The sequence below is a fragment of the Plectropomus leopardus genome, chromosome 9 (assembly GCF_026936395.1).
Source record: "Plectropomus leopardus strain MGB_pleo_1.0 chromosome 9, ASM2693639v1, whole genome shotgun sequence".
NCBI lineage: Eukaryota > Metazoa > Chordata > Actinopteri > Perciformes > Serranidae > Plectropomus > Plectropomus leopardus.
The window spans coordinates 17,629,940-17,646,706 of NC_142184.1; positions in this window are offsets into that span (position 1 = coordinate 17,629,940).

Below are 16,767 nucleotides of genomic sequence, written 5' to 3' on the forward strand. Positions count from 1 at the left end.
GTGTGAAAACACCTCAAAACAGCATAAAATAGCGTTCCAAGACACGCCATAGCATGGAGTGTTGCAAAAAAGGCCAAAAACACCAAAATAATGCATGTTGAAAAAATGACCAAAAAGGCAAGGCTATAGTATGGCAAAAATGTCAAAATATGACCTTTCCAAAAAACGTCTGAAAACACCTCAAAACAGCATAAAATAGCGTGCCAGGACACGCCATAGCATAGAATGTTGCAAAAAAGGCCAAAAACACCAAAATAATGCATGTTGAAAAAATGACCGAAAAGGCAAGGCTATAGTATGGCAAAAATGTCAAAATAATACTTTTTCCAAAAACAGTTGAAAACACTTCAAAACAGCATAAAATAGCGTGCCAAGACACGCCATAGCAGAGAATGTTGTGAAAACAGCCAAAAACACCAAAATAATGCATGTTGAAAAAAATGACCGAAAAGGCAAGGCTATAGTATGGCAAAAATTGCAAAATATGACATGTCACAAAAACAGCTGAAAACACCTCAAAACAGCATAAAATAGCGTGCCAAGACACGCCATAGCATAGAATGTTGCAAAAAAGGCCCAAAACACCAAAATAATGCATGTTGAAAAAATGACCGAAAAGGCAAGGCTATAGTATGGCAAAAATGTCAAAATAATACTTTTTCCAAAAACGGTTGAAAACACCTCAAAACAGCATAAAATAGCGTGCCAAGACACGCCATAGCAGAGAATGTTGTGAAAACAGCCAAAAACACCAATATAATGCATGTTGAAAAAAATGACCGAAAAGGCAAGGCTATAGTATGGCAAAAATTGCAAAATATGACCTTTCCAAAACCAGCTGAGACCACCTCAAAACAGCATAAAATAGCATGCCAAGAATCGCCACAGCAAAGAATTTTGCAAAAAAGGGCCAAAAACACCGAAATAATGCATGTTGAAAAACTGCCCAAAAAGGCAAGGCTATAGTATGGCAAAAATGCCAAAATATGACATGTCCAAAAAACGTGTGAAAACACCTCAAAACAGCATAAAATAGCGTTCCAAGACACGCCATAGCATGGAGTGTTGCAAAAAAGGCCAAAAACACCAAAATAATGCATGTTGAAAAAATGACCAAAAAGGCAAGGCTATAGTATGGCAAAAATGTCAAAATATGACCTTTCCAAAAAACGTCTGAAAACACCTCAAAACAGCATAAAATAGCGTGCCAGGACACGCCATAGCATAGAATGTTGCAAAAAAGGCCAAAAACACCAAAATAATGCATGTTGAAAAAATGACCGAAAAGGCAAGGCTATAGTATGGCAAAAATGTCAAAATAATACTTTTTCCAAAAACGGTTGAAAACACTTCAAAACAGCATAAAATAAGCGTACAAGACACGCCATAGCAGAGAATGTTGCGAAAACAGCCAAAAACACCAAAATAATGCATGTTGAAAAAAATGACCGAAAAGGCAAGGCTATAGTATGGCAAAAATTGCAAAATATGACATGTCACAAAAACAGCTGAAAACACCTCAAAACAGCATAAAATAGTGTGCCAAGACACGCCATAGCATGGAGTGTTGCAAAAAAGGCCCAAAACACCAAAATAATGCATGTTGAAAAAAATGACCGAAAAGGCAAGGCTATAGTATGGCAAAAATTGCAAAATAATACTTTTTCCAAAAACGGTTGAAAACACCTCAAAACAGCATAAAATAGCGTGCCAAGACACGCCATAGCATAGAATGTTGCAAAAAAGGCCAAAAACACCAAAATAATGCATGTTGAAAAAATGACCGAAAAGGCAAGGCTATAGTATGGCAAAAATGTCAAAATAATACTTTTTCCAAAAACGGTTGAAAACACCTCAAAACAGCATAAAATAGCGTGCCAAGACACACCATAGCAGAGAATTTTGCAAAAAAGGGCCAAAAACACCAAAATAATGCATGTTGAAAAAAATGACCAAAAAGGCAAGGCTATAGTATGGCAAAAATGTCAAAATAATACTTTTTCCAAAAACAGTTGAAAACACTTCAAAACAGCATAAAATAGCGTGCCAAGACACGCCAGAGCATGGAGTGTTGCAAAAAAGGCCAAAAAACCAAAATAATGCATGTTGAAAAAAATGACCGAAAAGGCAAGGCTATAGTATGGCAAAAATTGCAAAATATGACATGTCACAAAAACAGCTGAAAACACCTCAAAACAGCATAAAATAGTGTGCCAAGACACGCCATAGCATGGAGTGTTGCAAAAAAGGCCCAAAACACCAAAATAATGCATGTTGAAAAAAATGACCGAAAAGGCAAGGCTATAGTATGGCAAAAATTGCAAAATAATACTTTTTCCAAAAAAGGTTGAAAACACCTCAAAACAGCATAAAATAGCGTGCCAAGACACGCCATAGCATAGAATGTTGCAAAAAAGGCCAAAAACACCAAAATAATACATGTTGAAAAAATGACCGAAAAGGCAAGGCTATAGTATGGCAAAAATGTCAAAATAATACTTTTTCCAAAAACGGTTGAAAACACCTCAAAACAGCATAAAATAGCGTGCCAAGACACGCCATAGCAGAGAATGTTGTGAAAACAGCCAAAAACACCAATATAATGCATGTTGAAAAAAATGACCGAAAAGGCAAGGCTATAGTATGGCAAAAATGTCAAAATATGACCTTTCCAAAACCAGCTGAGACCACCTCAAAACAGCATAAAATAGCGTGCCAAGAATCGCCACAGCAAAGAATTTTGCAAAAAAGGGCCAAAAACACCAAAATAATGCATGTTGAAAAAAATGACCGAAAAGGCAAGGCTATAGTATGGCAAAAATGTCAAAATATGACCTTTCCAAAAAACGTCTGAAAACACCTCAAAACAGCATAAAATAGCGTTCCAAGACACGCCATAGCATGGAGTGTTGCAAAAAAGGCCAAAAACACCAAAATAATGCATGTTGAAAAAAATGACCAAAAAGGCAAGGCTATAGTATGGCAAAAATGTCAAAATATGACATGTCACAAAAACAGCTGAAAACACCTCAAAACAGCATAAAATAAGCGTACAAGACACGCCATAGCATAGAATGTTGCAAAAAAGGCCAAAAACACCAAAATAATGCATGTTGAAAAAATGACCAAAAAGGCAAGGCTATAGTATGGCAAAAATTGCAAAATATGACATGTCACAAAAACAGCTGAAAACACCTCAAAACAGTATAAAATAGCGTCCCAAGACACGCCATAGCATAGAATGTTGCAAAAATGGCCAAAAATACCAACATAATACATGTTGAAAAAATGACCAAAAAGGCAAGGCTATAGTATGACAAATATGTCAAAATAATACCTTTTCCAAAAACGGTTGAAAACACCTCAAAACAGCATGAAATAGCGTGCCAAGACACGCCATAGCAAAGAATTTTGCAAAAAGGTCCAAAAACACCAAAATAATGTCTTTTGAAAAAATGACAGAAGAGGCAAGGCTATAGTATGGCAAAAATGTCAAAATATGACCTTTCCAAAAACGGCTGAAAACATCTCCAAATAGCATAAAATAGCGTGCCAAGACACGCCATAGCATAGAATGTTGCACAAACGGCCAAAAACACCAAAATAATGCATGTTGAAAAAAATGACCAAAAAGGCAAGGCTATAGTATGGCAAAAATGTCAAAATATGACATGTCACAAAAACAGCTGAAAACACCTCAAAACAGCATAAAATAGCGTGCCAAGACACGCCATAGCATAGAATGTTGCAAAAAAGGCCAAAAACACCAAAATAATGCATGTTGAAAAAATGACCAAAAAGGCAAGGCTATAGTATGGCAAAAATTGCAAAATATGACATGTCACAAAAACAGCTGAAAACACCTCAAAACAGTATAAAATAGCGTCCCAAGACACGCCATAGCATAGAATGTTGCAAAAATGGCCAAAAATACCAACATAATACATGTTGAAAAAATGACCAAAAAGGCAAGGCTATAGTATGACAAAAATGTCAAAATAATACCTTTTCCAAAAACGGTTGAAAACACCTCAAAACAGCATGAAATAGCGTGCCAAGACACGCCATAGCAAAGAATTTTGCAAAAAGGTCCAAAAACACCAAAATAATGTCTTTTGAAAAAATGACAGAAGAGGCAAGGCTATAGTATGGCAAAAATGTCAAAATATGACCTTTCCAAAAACGGCTGAAAACATCTCCAAATAGCATAAAATAGCGTGCCAAGACACGCCATAGCATAGAATGTTGCACAAACGGCCAAAAACACCAAAATAATGCATGTTGAAAAAATTACCGAAAAGGCAAGGCTATAGTATGGCAAAAATGGCAAAATATGACATGTACCCAAAACAGCTGAAAACATCTCAAAACAGCATAAAAACACGTCATTGCAAAGAAAGAAAGGCAAGGCAAAAATGTCAAAATATGGCATGTCCCAAAAATGGCTTAAAACACCTAGAAAAAACATAAAATAGCGTGCCAAGATAGGCCATAGCATAGAATATTGCAAAAAGGGCCAAAAACACCAAAATAATGCATGTTAAAAACATGACTGAAAAGGCAAGGCTATAGTATGGCAAACATGTCAAAACATGACATGTCCTAAAAACGGCTGAAAACATCTCAAAACAGTATAAAATAGCGTGCCAAGACATGCCATAGAATATCGTTTTGCTAAAAGGGCCCAAAACACCAAAATAATGCATGTTGAAAAAAGGCAAAGCTATGCTCTGGCAAAAATGTCAGAATATTATATGTCCCAAAAACACCACAAAACAGCATAAAATAGCGTGCCAAGACACACCATAGCATAGAATGTTGCAAAACGGGCCAAACACACCAAAATAAAGCATATTGAAAATTGACCAAAAAGGCAAGGCTATAGTATGGCAAAAATATCCAAATATGACATGTCCCAAAAACAGCTGAAAACACCTCAAAACAGAATACAATAACCTGCCAAAACACGCCATAGCATAGTATGTTTCAAAAAGGGCCAAAAACACTATAATAATGCATGTTTAAAAAAATGACCGAAAAGGCAAGAGTATATATGGCATAAAATGTCAAAACATGTGCCTAAAACAGCTGAAAACACCTAGTGGTTTGTTATTAATAATACCATCATTAAAATAAGTCATAGTTTAGTGTGTTGTTCAAAATTACATTAAAAAATAAATATTATAGTATGTTCTTTAAAAAAAAAAAAAATATATATATATATATATATATATATATATAAATATCAAATTCAAATTCAAAACAGCTTTATTGGCATGAATGTTAATCACATTTTTGCCAAAGCAAAATTACAGATTATTAAATGAATAAATACGTTACAGAAACACATTTTTGACACGTTATATACATACACAGTTTTAGTTACAGAGAAGCATTAAGTGTAGAGCTTGTTTCTCTTTGTTCATGACAATATTCCACATATTATGTAGCTAAACCTGCACACTGACTTCTCTCCCCACATATATAAGGCAGTTTCTGAAGATCTGGACACTGGATAAAACCAGGATATATGTTGCTAATTTACTTTGTGATTTAGTGATTTCGTATAATTTTCTTGTTCAGCTCCTGGTGCTGAAGGGCCTAGTGATGGTAAGAGTCAAGTAAAGTCAAGTCAATTTTATTTATAAAGCCCATTATCAAAAAACACGGTTTGCCTCAGAAAGCTTTACAGTGTACGACATCCCTCTGCCCTTAGACCCATCACCTAAGGAAAAACTCCCAAAAAAGAACCCCTGTAATGTCCTCTTCCAGGACGGACAGATTTGCAATAGATGTTGTAAATAACAACTGAATTACAATCATGACAAAAAGGAAAGACAAAGAGAGAGGGGAAGACAGGGGGAGAGAGATGGAGAGATGCACAGCAATAATGGAATCAGATGCATGTCATATTACCATAACGATAGGTGTAAAATTACTAAATGCACTCTATGATAATATTGTGGGTGCTGATAAGAGTCCCATGGGTATACTGATAGTGGAGGTGTGGCTCATAAAAATGGCAGTAGAGGGTTGCGTCAAGCACGATCACGGCATAGGCGCAACCAGGACCCACAACACAGGCGTAGCTTCAGACAGGACCACAGTAGTGGCAACACCAAGACCACGATCAGGGCGAGCGGGGGGTTCAGTATCAGTGCAGCCACAGCACGAGCATGACCAAAGGCAGGGTCACAGCACCAGCACAGCTATCACCACAGTCAAGCGCAGCCGAGGTTGCAGCCAGGATCCAGGAAAACTAGGCAACAAGGGAGCAAGTCAAGTCAATCTTATTTATAAAGCCCATTATTACAAAACATAGTTTGCCTCAGAGGGCTTTACAGCATACAACATCCCTCTGCCCTTAGACCTTCACATCATCTACTGGAAAAACTCCCCCTAAAAAACCCTGTAACTGGGGGAAAAAAATGGTAGAAACCTCAGGAGTAGCGAGGACAGAGAAAGAGGGGTGGGGGGAGGGGCAACAGCAACAATGGTAACAATAGCATGCCATATAACAATAGTGATAGGTGTAAAATTACTAAATGCACTCTATGATAGCATGTGATGTTACATTCAAATATTGTATTGTAAGAGTGCTATGCATGTATTGATAGTGAAGGCATGACACATAATAATGGCAGTAGGCACAGCCACAGACAGGACCACAGCAACAGCACAACCAAGACCACGATCAAGGCGAGCCGGAAGTACAGTGCAGCCACAGCACGAGCACGGCCAAAAACAGAAAGAGAAAAAATAACAGAAATAGAAGAAGAAGGAAAATTTAGATAGAGAGGGATCGAAAACAAAACAAAAAGCAGCTGGAGATATGAGGTGATGCAGTCCAGTGGTCTGGTAAAATCATGTCCTCAACTAACAATATCAAGGTCAGACTACGGTTAGCAAAACTATGGTTCAGATTAGATCGAAATACCATGATTTTTCCCCTCATAATTCATATCACATTAAAAATATCCAACTGTCAATCAGCACATGAATACTTATCAATGTTTGTTATTTTTGAAATATGAATGTTTTTAGTCATCCAAAACTCTTTTGCAATGAGTATTGCACAATCCGTTGTTAGAGTCTGAGAGTGTAAATGTGAAGTTTTTGTACATGAGTGCCTGGGTATTTATGTGCTCAGAGAAAGACAGACAGAGAGGGAGAAAGCAGGGCTAACCTGTCTTTGTAGACGAGAGTTGGCAAACTACTTTGCACACGACATAATTCAGCAGTTCATTGCCTTTGCATGCTCTCCTCCAATGTAATCAATCTCAAGTGCCATAAAACGCTATATTTCACTCTTCAACATGATGAAAATCTGACAAATTATAGCTCAGCATGTGGAGCAATAAAAAAAGGTGTATTTATTGCAATGTTAATTAGGTAGAGTTCTATAAAGCCTCCAAATCAAACAATTAAGCCCACTTAATCATATTAGAATACAAAATATTTCAAGCGTTAATTTAATTTTATAACAAGGAGCATATGCAATGGAAACTTCAATAAAAAACTTTTCCTAAACCATGTTTTAGCGAAGTCTAGCATTGGTGCGTGCGTGCATGTGTGCGTGCGTGCGTGCGTGTGTGCTGAATGCTTATGGTAGCTCACTGACCCGCTCAGTGTGCTGCGTAACTCCTGTGCTGAGGGGCCACCCTTCTTCAGCCATTTGGTTATCCAGCTCACATCAAAGCTGATGGAAGGCTGGCCCGTGGCCCAGCACCATGACAGACTGGCGGGGAGCCCGGAACTCGAACCCCTGGCTTGAGGCCTACAGGCCTGGGGCTGGAGGTTGACAGGGCCCAGCTATGAGGGCCTGATGAATGGGTTCTGGCACTGGGCTGGTGATATGTGTGTGTGTGTGTGTGTGTGTGTGTGTGTGTGTGTGCGTGTGTGTGTGTGTGTGTGTGTGTGTGTGTGTGTGTGTGTGTGTGTGTGTGTGTGTGTGTGTGTGTGTGTGTGTGTTTGCAAGCACATCGAGTGGCTTTCAGGGCCCCCTTAAGTTTGATCTGAGTTACAGAGAGAAGGAGGTTATGATTGGCCATAGAGTCAGGCAGAATTAGAGGACCAGCTTTCGGTCTTCTTACACTGACAATTTTGCCTCCCCAGGGTCTCTCAGACACATTCAGAAATATGTGCACATGCCACCAACATGCACGTGCATATTTACCCTTCCTCTCCACACACACACACGCACAAATGCATAACACATAACAGCGCACATATCGATAAACGTAAACTTCTCCTGAGCCCTCATATTGAGAGATGGAAAACTTCATTTCTAACACAGAGAATAGTAATTCACTTTCTAATCCAGAAAGCATATACTTCGACTTGAGTTCATATATTCTGATTTAGAGAAAGGCCAGTTATCTCATTTATAGGAAATACATACCTCATATTCACTTGGAATCTGTATATGTTTTCACTCCAGCTCATTCTGCATGAATGGAAGCTGATTTAACAGCAAACAATATGAAACAGCAACTGTAAATGGCATCGAAACCATGTTTGACTCCTGAATTCTGAATGTAAAACGCATGTGACATGGAATATTATCACCTAAAAGCACATTCAGCTCAACTGGTTTCAGGCACATACTAAAAATAATAATAATACTAATCTGACTTTTCTCTATTGATTATTAATGTATAGATTTCCAATGTCAACAACTCTGGATTCTAACAAAAAAAGCTGTTGAGAGAGAAACGAACAGCATGAGGTAAAAAAAAAAACAAAAACTTCCAGTGAACAATGCAATAAGGAAAGTCTTTCTGACACCAAAGCTTAAATATACAACATAGACAAAATATATGCAGCCCTACAGCAAAACAGGGGAGGTATCTGGTGCCAGTATTTCCCTCACTGTCTCCCTTCTCCTCAGAGTCCCTCAGTTTTCACTCTTTATGTGCTTTACTCTCACACAATCCCTTGTATATCTCTCGTCCCCCCTGGCTCTCCCAAGCTTTCTTCTGGATGTCAACAAAGAGAAATATGATTTCCTGTTTATACAGAAGACAGCCAGAAACAAAAGTGAGAACAGTCCTCTTTCCACAAACAAGACATGGCATCAGTCTCACAAGGGGCAGTTATTTTACATGCAGCTACATCAGGTGCTACAGTGTTAAAGGTCGGTGTTGGGGTTCTAGTTGTCACTGTCTGTGAAAACTATGTGTGTGTGTTTTAGTGCTCTGATTCCCAGCCAGCCTCCAGTTTAGCCTTTAGCTCATCACTCGTGCTGTGGTTCTTAATGACTGCTGGAGCGCCACAGTGTGCCGTCTGCCCAGGAAAACAAGCTAAGACTAACTAAGGCAGTGTGTTAACCTGATGCATAGTGCCGTCTGCCATCAGCCCTGAGGCAAGGCTAATGAGACACGATTAGATTATAAAGGTATCCTGCTGTACCACCTCTTTTTTTACCGCATTTATACCGGACCACATTAGATGGCAAGCAACCAAAACACACATATTGGAAGTTGTTTGAAACTTGACGAAACTCATGTCTCGAGGAGAGAAACCTGAAATATACCAGGTGTTACAGTTTGAATGGCCATGCACGGACTGAGCTCGCTTCTATACATTGTGTTGGAATCTCAGACTTAATAAATCTGAGTTGAGTCTGAAGACATCCTGCACAATCAATAGGATTTTTTAGCAAGCTACACTAATGAGGAAGTTGCTGGTAAGGCCCCACACACAGGTCTGCCCAGGAAAACTGTTTCCACTACTACGCCCAGATCATGCTGTTCCGCTCACTTTGCCCCCTCTCCCGTGGCTCATGCTGAGGGGCGCAGAGGTAGACCAGTAAAACCAGTCACCCATCCCAGCGACAGTCCAGTGCAAGCCTGCAGACATGCTGCAGACCTGTACAAATAACTCACTGTCTACAGAAGAGTCTTTTTTTTTCCTCCTGAAAGTCTGAAAAGCAGCAGAGGGGAAGTTTCTTTGGGAGTGTAGAGCATTTTTGGGTCTTGTCCACCTCTATAACATGGGGATACTATTTCATTGCACTTTACCTATTGAAGGAAAAGATACAAAAAAAATGTTACTGATGCTAGAAGGGGTTAGGTAGCCGTGGAAAAGATGACACAAGCTATATGTGCAGTATTTGCAGTTGTGTGTCGCTGTGTGTGCACAAATGGCTTCTATGCGTATTTGTGTGTGTGTGCATGTGTGTTTGTGTGAAAGCGTACATTCATGAATGTGTATGTTGGATCAGGATGTTGAAGCTCTCTGTACACTGGCCTCTATAAGGTGCAGGTGTTTTCAGTCAGACCGTGGTTCCTAAGTCCTTACCCGAAGGGTTTTAAGAGACTGGCATTCCTTTTAGACCTGTCCCTCTGCACTGTAGCTCCAGGGAGAGTGTGTACTAACTTAACCTACTGCAGTCACTAACTCACAGATGTCTTTTACTGTTCATTCACAGTGTAATTCCACAAAATTTTATTTCACAACATTGTAGAGATGTACCTTTTTTCTGTCAGAGCATCATCAAATGCGTTCTGCAGTCTCTGCTGTAAAAGTCAGACAGCGTAACATGTACGGTACAATATTTCAACCTCATAGTCTGCTGTTTCAAGCAAGAGAAAAAGGTGAAAGGGGTCCAGACACAGAAGGAGGACATGGTTGTCTTCTCCACTATGGTAATATACTGCTGCTACCCTGACCACAGAGGGCTTTTAGAGAACACAAATCACCACCCTGCATGCAAGCATGCACACACACTCACAAGTAACTACACAGACATGCCCTCCAGCTTTAGCAGGGTTCAGGTTAAGCGTTTGACCCAGCCTAGCTAAGCATATTTAAAAGCACATCTATGGCAGAACAGCAGAAAAGCTAAGGAGACTGTGGCTGTTACAGTATATGTAACATCTCTTTTCAGTTACAAACTTCCCTTTGCCTTAGAACTGCTAGAATATAATGTGTTTTCCTTTTTTTGGTCTGGCTTAAGTTGTGGTGAGGGTAAGTAGCTATCTCGCACCATCAAATGATTAATGTGAAAGAGACAGTAGTAGAAGCTGTCAGTGGTGTCCCAGAGTAACATGATCTCTCCACGGGGGAGATCACTACAGCCTCATCCAACCTGATCGTTTAAAACCCACAAACAGCAGCACAGATTAAAGTGATCAGGGTTGGCTTTAGCAAGCTAGCATTTATGCTATAAGTCAAATGGTATGCATGAATGATAGATTCAATCTGACAGCGGAAAATAAAATGAAGCTGCCACGTAGAGTGCCCAGATAAGATTTAGACCGCAGGTACACTGTACATCTTAGCGGGTACATGCACATGAAAAAATGTCTGAGGATTTATTTATTTAGATTTCCTCTCAGCTATATTAGTGATAGATAAATGTCGAACAATGGATTGCCCTACAAAAATTCCAAATACAGTGTATTTAGTCTATCTGGTTTTGTTTTAGGAAACTTAAAAAGTGGGTGTACAAGTAATGTCCAGGGCTTAAGATTTAAGTGTGAGATTTAAACTGAAGTATAAACCTGTCTGTGGACAAACCTTTTTTAGTGTTCTGGGAAACTCCGTCATCAAAGGGCCTTAACCCATATATCTGCTGGGATAAGAATTATCTTTGCACGGGTGTAGATCACACTTAGAGTTACTGTACATGCACTCTGTTTGCCTTCCTATCTCAGACATCCCCTCCTGCATCCTACAAATCAAGTTATGTAAATGCCACGATACGGTGTGAGCGCAGGAACACGGAGCATATTCACTGCTCCCATTTGTTTTATTGATAGAGACCTGAGGTGAAAATTCCATATTTCTTTTATTACATGTCGAATTGCTAAGAATGTGAGCTAAAACATCCCATATGCAGGCGGCTTTCATTTCTTTTTATATAAAGTGCTTTTGATTTATGAGCCCACAATGTCTTTTTCCTGCATGAAATAAATTATGGAGGTGAATTCCAAAAAAAAGGAAAAGAAAGAGAGAGACAGAGAGAGAAAACGAGAGACAGAGAACTACAGAGCGCAGAGGGAGAAAGAGACTAGGGAAGTCCTCAAACCAAAGTTAGAGTGATCTGCCAAGTTTGGAGTGCGTATCAGCCCTTGAGGTTTTTATAAGAAGGTATGAATATGTGGGTGAAAGAAGAAAAAAAACGAGACAGCTCAGCTGTTTAACGGCTTCACTGTTTATCTTTCTTGTGCTTAGCCGGGAGATTAATGAGGGAAGTGGGTATTCATTAAACATTTACAAAAATAAACTTTGGTGAATTTTATCATAGAACATAGTTCATGTTATGAAAACATTACATCCTAGGTGTTCGACTGACACTTTTATCCAAAACAGCTGAGTGCAACAGTGGAGTAAGCTCTGATTTATACAGCTGCATTATAGGTGAACATATTTTAAAGCCTATTTGTGCTTGATATTAGATTTTAAATAATCATTTAAAATTCAAAACCATAACAATTTGGATAAAACACTTTAGCCCTATTATATCTATTGATTGTTTCACAATTGTTTGCCTGTAAAACAAAATGTAAGGAATTACTCTCCTAACATCATCGCTGGAGAAGCCTTTTAAAGGAGTGACAAAAAATTTTCCACTCCACAAAAATCTCCCTGGTGGATTTGTTCACTTTGTTGCACTTTGTCCTGTCATTTTAACTCCCTGGATTACAGGATATTACAAAACAAAGAAAATGAGAAAGAAGCATTTGTATGCATTGTGTACTTTCTGAGAAAAGAAGAGTTTTGGTTTGTTTTATTAAACTTGTAGATAATCACACCAGTAGACCAAATCACCATAACGTTACACTAACAACAACAGTCACTTCCAGGTAGACAACTGGCAATTTATTTCAGTTGTGGAGAAATGTGAAATCACTCGACTAGTTTAATTCTGTTGTCATTTTCAGCTGTGACAATAAAATTTAAAGAAAAATAGTTAAACAGGTTGGTCAGATCTAACGTTTCTGCTTGTGCTTATGCTAGTGTCTCCGAACCAAATCTACCAACATGGAGGCTAAGCAATGTACTACGTTGGACAGGGGCCTCAGTGAAACAAAAAGAACCCCCCCAAAAAAGAACTGTATCAATGTAAAGGTGCCATATGTAACACTGGAGAAAGATTCTTGAGTCTTACTCCCAGGCTGTCAAATATTGACAGCTTTGAGATAACAGCTTCAGTTCCCTGTTTTAAAGGACAAGTTAAAGAGGCAAAAATATTCTAAATATAGTGTACACTTGAACTGATAAGTCTGCTGAAAACTAACCATTTCATTTCATTTAATGTAAGTGATGCCAGCATTTTTCACCTGGAAGTTTTCCCAGGTTAGCGGAAGTGATGCGTTCACCTCATGAGACCTCAAAATGATGTGAGTTTCAGAACTTTTGACCACATCAGTGGGCTGGTAGACTTGAATAATAATCAATTTCATAGTTTGTCTGCACAGAGGAGATCTTATCCAACAATGTATCATCAGCTCAATGACTCAGTGACCTGACTCGATGGATGATCCCTTTCTACGTTCCAAAGTAGTCTGATTTAAGCATTAAGTTCTGCTTGTAGCCCTCCGCTTCCAAACCAGGTGTGTATGATAATTACAGGTGGGTCTGGTAGTTGTCAGCTGTGATCATCGGTGTGACAGGAGGCACACTCGCCTTCTTTCTGCACCCTCCAGCTACCCGTGACGAGGTGCACACCTGAAAGTTTACATACACCCATGTGATTGAACCCACACCAGGTACAACACACCTGCCTCTGCTGTCAAAGCCGCCGAGTGGAGAAAGGGAGTCAGCCACTAGTTCCACCCGAGCAGCAAAATAAACCTTAAAACTTACAATCACAAAGAAAAAAGATGCATATGAGAGATTCAGAGGTGTGCCTGAGCAATTATGCATTCTTTCACCTTCAATTCACCTTCACCCAAGGGCGTAATTTACATTTCAACTTTAAGGGAGACATCTGGGGACTACTCAAGACTCCACAGTTATAGTCTGATTCATACTCATAACACATTGCACATGCTATGTAACCCTTTGGCACTCAACACAAATTAGTCGTATATAAACATAGTTTCTAGGAGACAGGGCTGCACTTTCGTTGAAATTCTGACCTGTGCAGTGTATTGAGGAAAGGGCATAATGATAAGTGAACAGGATATATGCAATATTATATACAGTAAATCATCTAAATCTGTCAGTTTAAATTGACATCTCCATTGTTGGATCGTTTTTTTTTTCCAGGTAGAGGATCTGTAGCTTGACTTGAATTAGTAGAAGATTATAGAATTAGAAGAATTAGTAGATATAGAGTAGTGATGAGACTTCCATCTTAATTTTGGAATCAAGGTCAAGCCTGTGTGTGTGTATGTATGTATGTGTGTGTGTGTGTGTGTGTGTGTGTGTGTGTGTGTGTTTATATCAACTGACTAAAAGAAGGTGTGACAATGGGATTGGCCTATCACAAAAAGGTGATTAACTTCCAAATGGATTCACAGATACAAGAGCGGTTAAAAGACTGGTCATGAGCCAAGGGACAGCTGCTTAAGGCCCCAATCGGACAGAGCATATTTTGCAGTTTGCCATGTCTCTTTGTTGTTGCTTGGCAATCACCTAATCACCTGCCCTTTTAAGTTTAACCACTGCTTTGCTTTGAAGTAAACACACAGAACTTTACCTTCAACTTTATTTTTAAAAAAAGGACTGGCAGATGACACTTTCTCTGGTTTGGATGATTTGAGGGTGAGAGGCGGTTTCCAAAAAGTACACTGGACACAGGGAATTAGAAATTCATGTGGGTAAATGAGACCCTCAGAAATAGGAGTAGCACCCTCTGGTTGGCTGGATGACGGTTGGTTTAAGACTTGAAACAGTTTGACATTCTACTGTCAATTGTTGAACCTATGTGTAAAATGTTGTTCAGATATGTCTTGCAGCTTGCCTTGGGTGATGTCAAATATGAGCTAATGTTAGCTTATGGACAAAGCTATTGTCCATGTATGTGTCCATGCTTGTTTACTGTAACATTATGCATATTTATTTGGCAATGGGGATATTTCCGTGAGTTTCTTTTCTTTAACAATTAAACTTATCATTTTTGCACATCAAGTTGTAATACTCTGAACAACTTTAAGCAACAGATTACTAGGTTTATGCCTTCGCAGCAATGCAGTTTCTTAGAAGGAGCAGAGATCTGATTGCTTAATGGAGCAGGCATTTAGCGCTTGCAAACCACACACACTGTTTACACCAGGGGGATTGTTAAAAAAAAGTATATAAACAAATGGTGGCCAAAATTACCATTCTGAGTCAACTTGTTACCCGCGGTCCATAAATACATAGTTTATTAGGATCAGGCCCATTGCTTCTCTATCAACACAATGGCAAGGCATTTGGCTGGTGAGACTGGGTTGGGCTGGTTTGAATGGTTTAGAAAGGAATTATTTTCTCAGATAAACAGCTCCAGGCCTCAGAGCTGATTGGGAGGTACTGGAGCTCCATCCTGAGTCTTTATCCATTGCTGTGGCTGGCAGGGAGAGTGGTGTGATGAGCCCAGAGGCTGAATGATTTTTAGAGAGTGTACATGTCTGATTACACCTTTGTATATACACCGCGATTGCTTTCTAGGGATATTTATAAACGTGAAAATTGAAATTAAGCTTCAGGGATGTGCTTTTGTGTGAGGTGTATATTCTCATAGGGCGAAATCAACAAGATCATCTGGGAGCTTGAATATGGTTTGGATGTTTGGATGACACAGACAGCTCTGGTCTCTCCAAGCAAGAAATGAAGAAACAAATGTCCAGTAAGAAGGGGAGGAAATAAGTTCCAGGGAAAAGTTGACGAAATAACGTCTAAAGGCAGGATGTAAAGCTCTGGGGTGAAGGGGGGAAATAGGGTTCAGTGAAAATGGGGGGAAATAATGTGCAGTGAGAAGAGGAGAAAATGGTGGATACTAATGGAATAAGGTTTAAAAAGAACAGGGAGAAAATAAGGAAGGAAAGGAAACAAAGCACAGTAGGGAGAGAAGTAAGCAGTGAAATTGGGAGGAAATAAGGTGCAATGAAAAGAGGAGGAAATAGGTATCTGGAAAAAGTTAACAAAATAAGGTTTAAAGAGAAAAGGGGAGGAATTAAAGCCCAGGAAGAAGGGGAGGAAATGGGAGAATAGACCGAATAGAGTCTAAAGGCTGTGACACAACAAGTCAACATCAGAGACCTAGTGGTAATGAAAGCCCCTTGCTGCGTCACCCTCACCTTGCTGTGTCTCGGCCCAAACGTTGCAGAGGAACACACCAAACTAGCAGCCAACAAGCATATATGTTTTGCACCTGCGTGAGAGGAGATACCGCTTCATCGTCTGTCATATTAATTCAAAACAGGGAACTGGAAAACTGCGATGATGCTAGTTAGCCAGTTAGCACATTAACGACACAATCTAAGGTTGACAGAGCAAAGCACATTTAGTGTGCGCCAGAGAATAATAACACAAACCGCCAAGACATGTTCCTGTTAAAGATGTTGTTGGCTCAAGAAAAACAATCTTAACTCAAATATCAAGTTTGTTTCAACCTCCCTCCTCTTAACTTTAGGCGTTAGTTTACATTTTTCACTTCTGTTTTTCTTCTCATACGCTGAGCTGAATGGCCATTGAGAGTAATTTCATTCACCACCTGGCTTCATGGCTGGTTTCGCCAATTCAACGCACTGAATCAGCTGAAGAAAAGCCGATGAGAGTTGTCGTGGGCCAGTGGTATGGGACACACCACGGCGATGAGGGCTGGGGACCCTT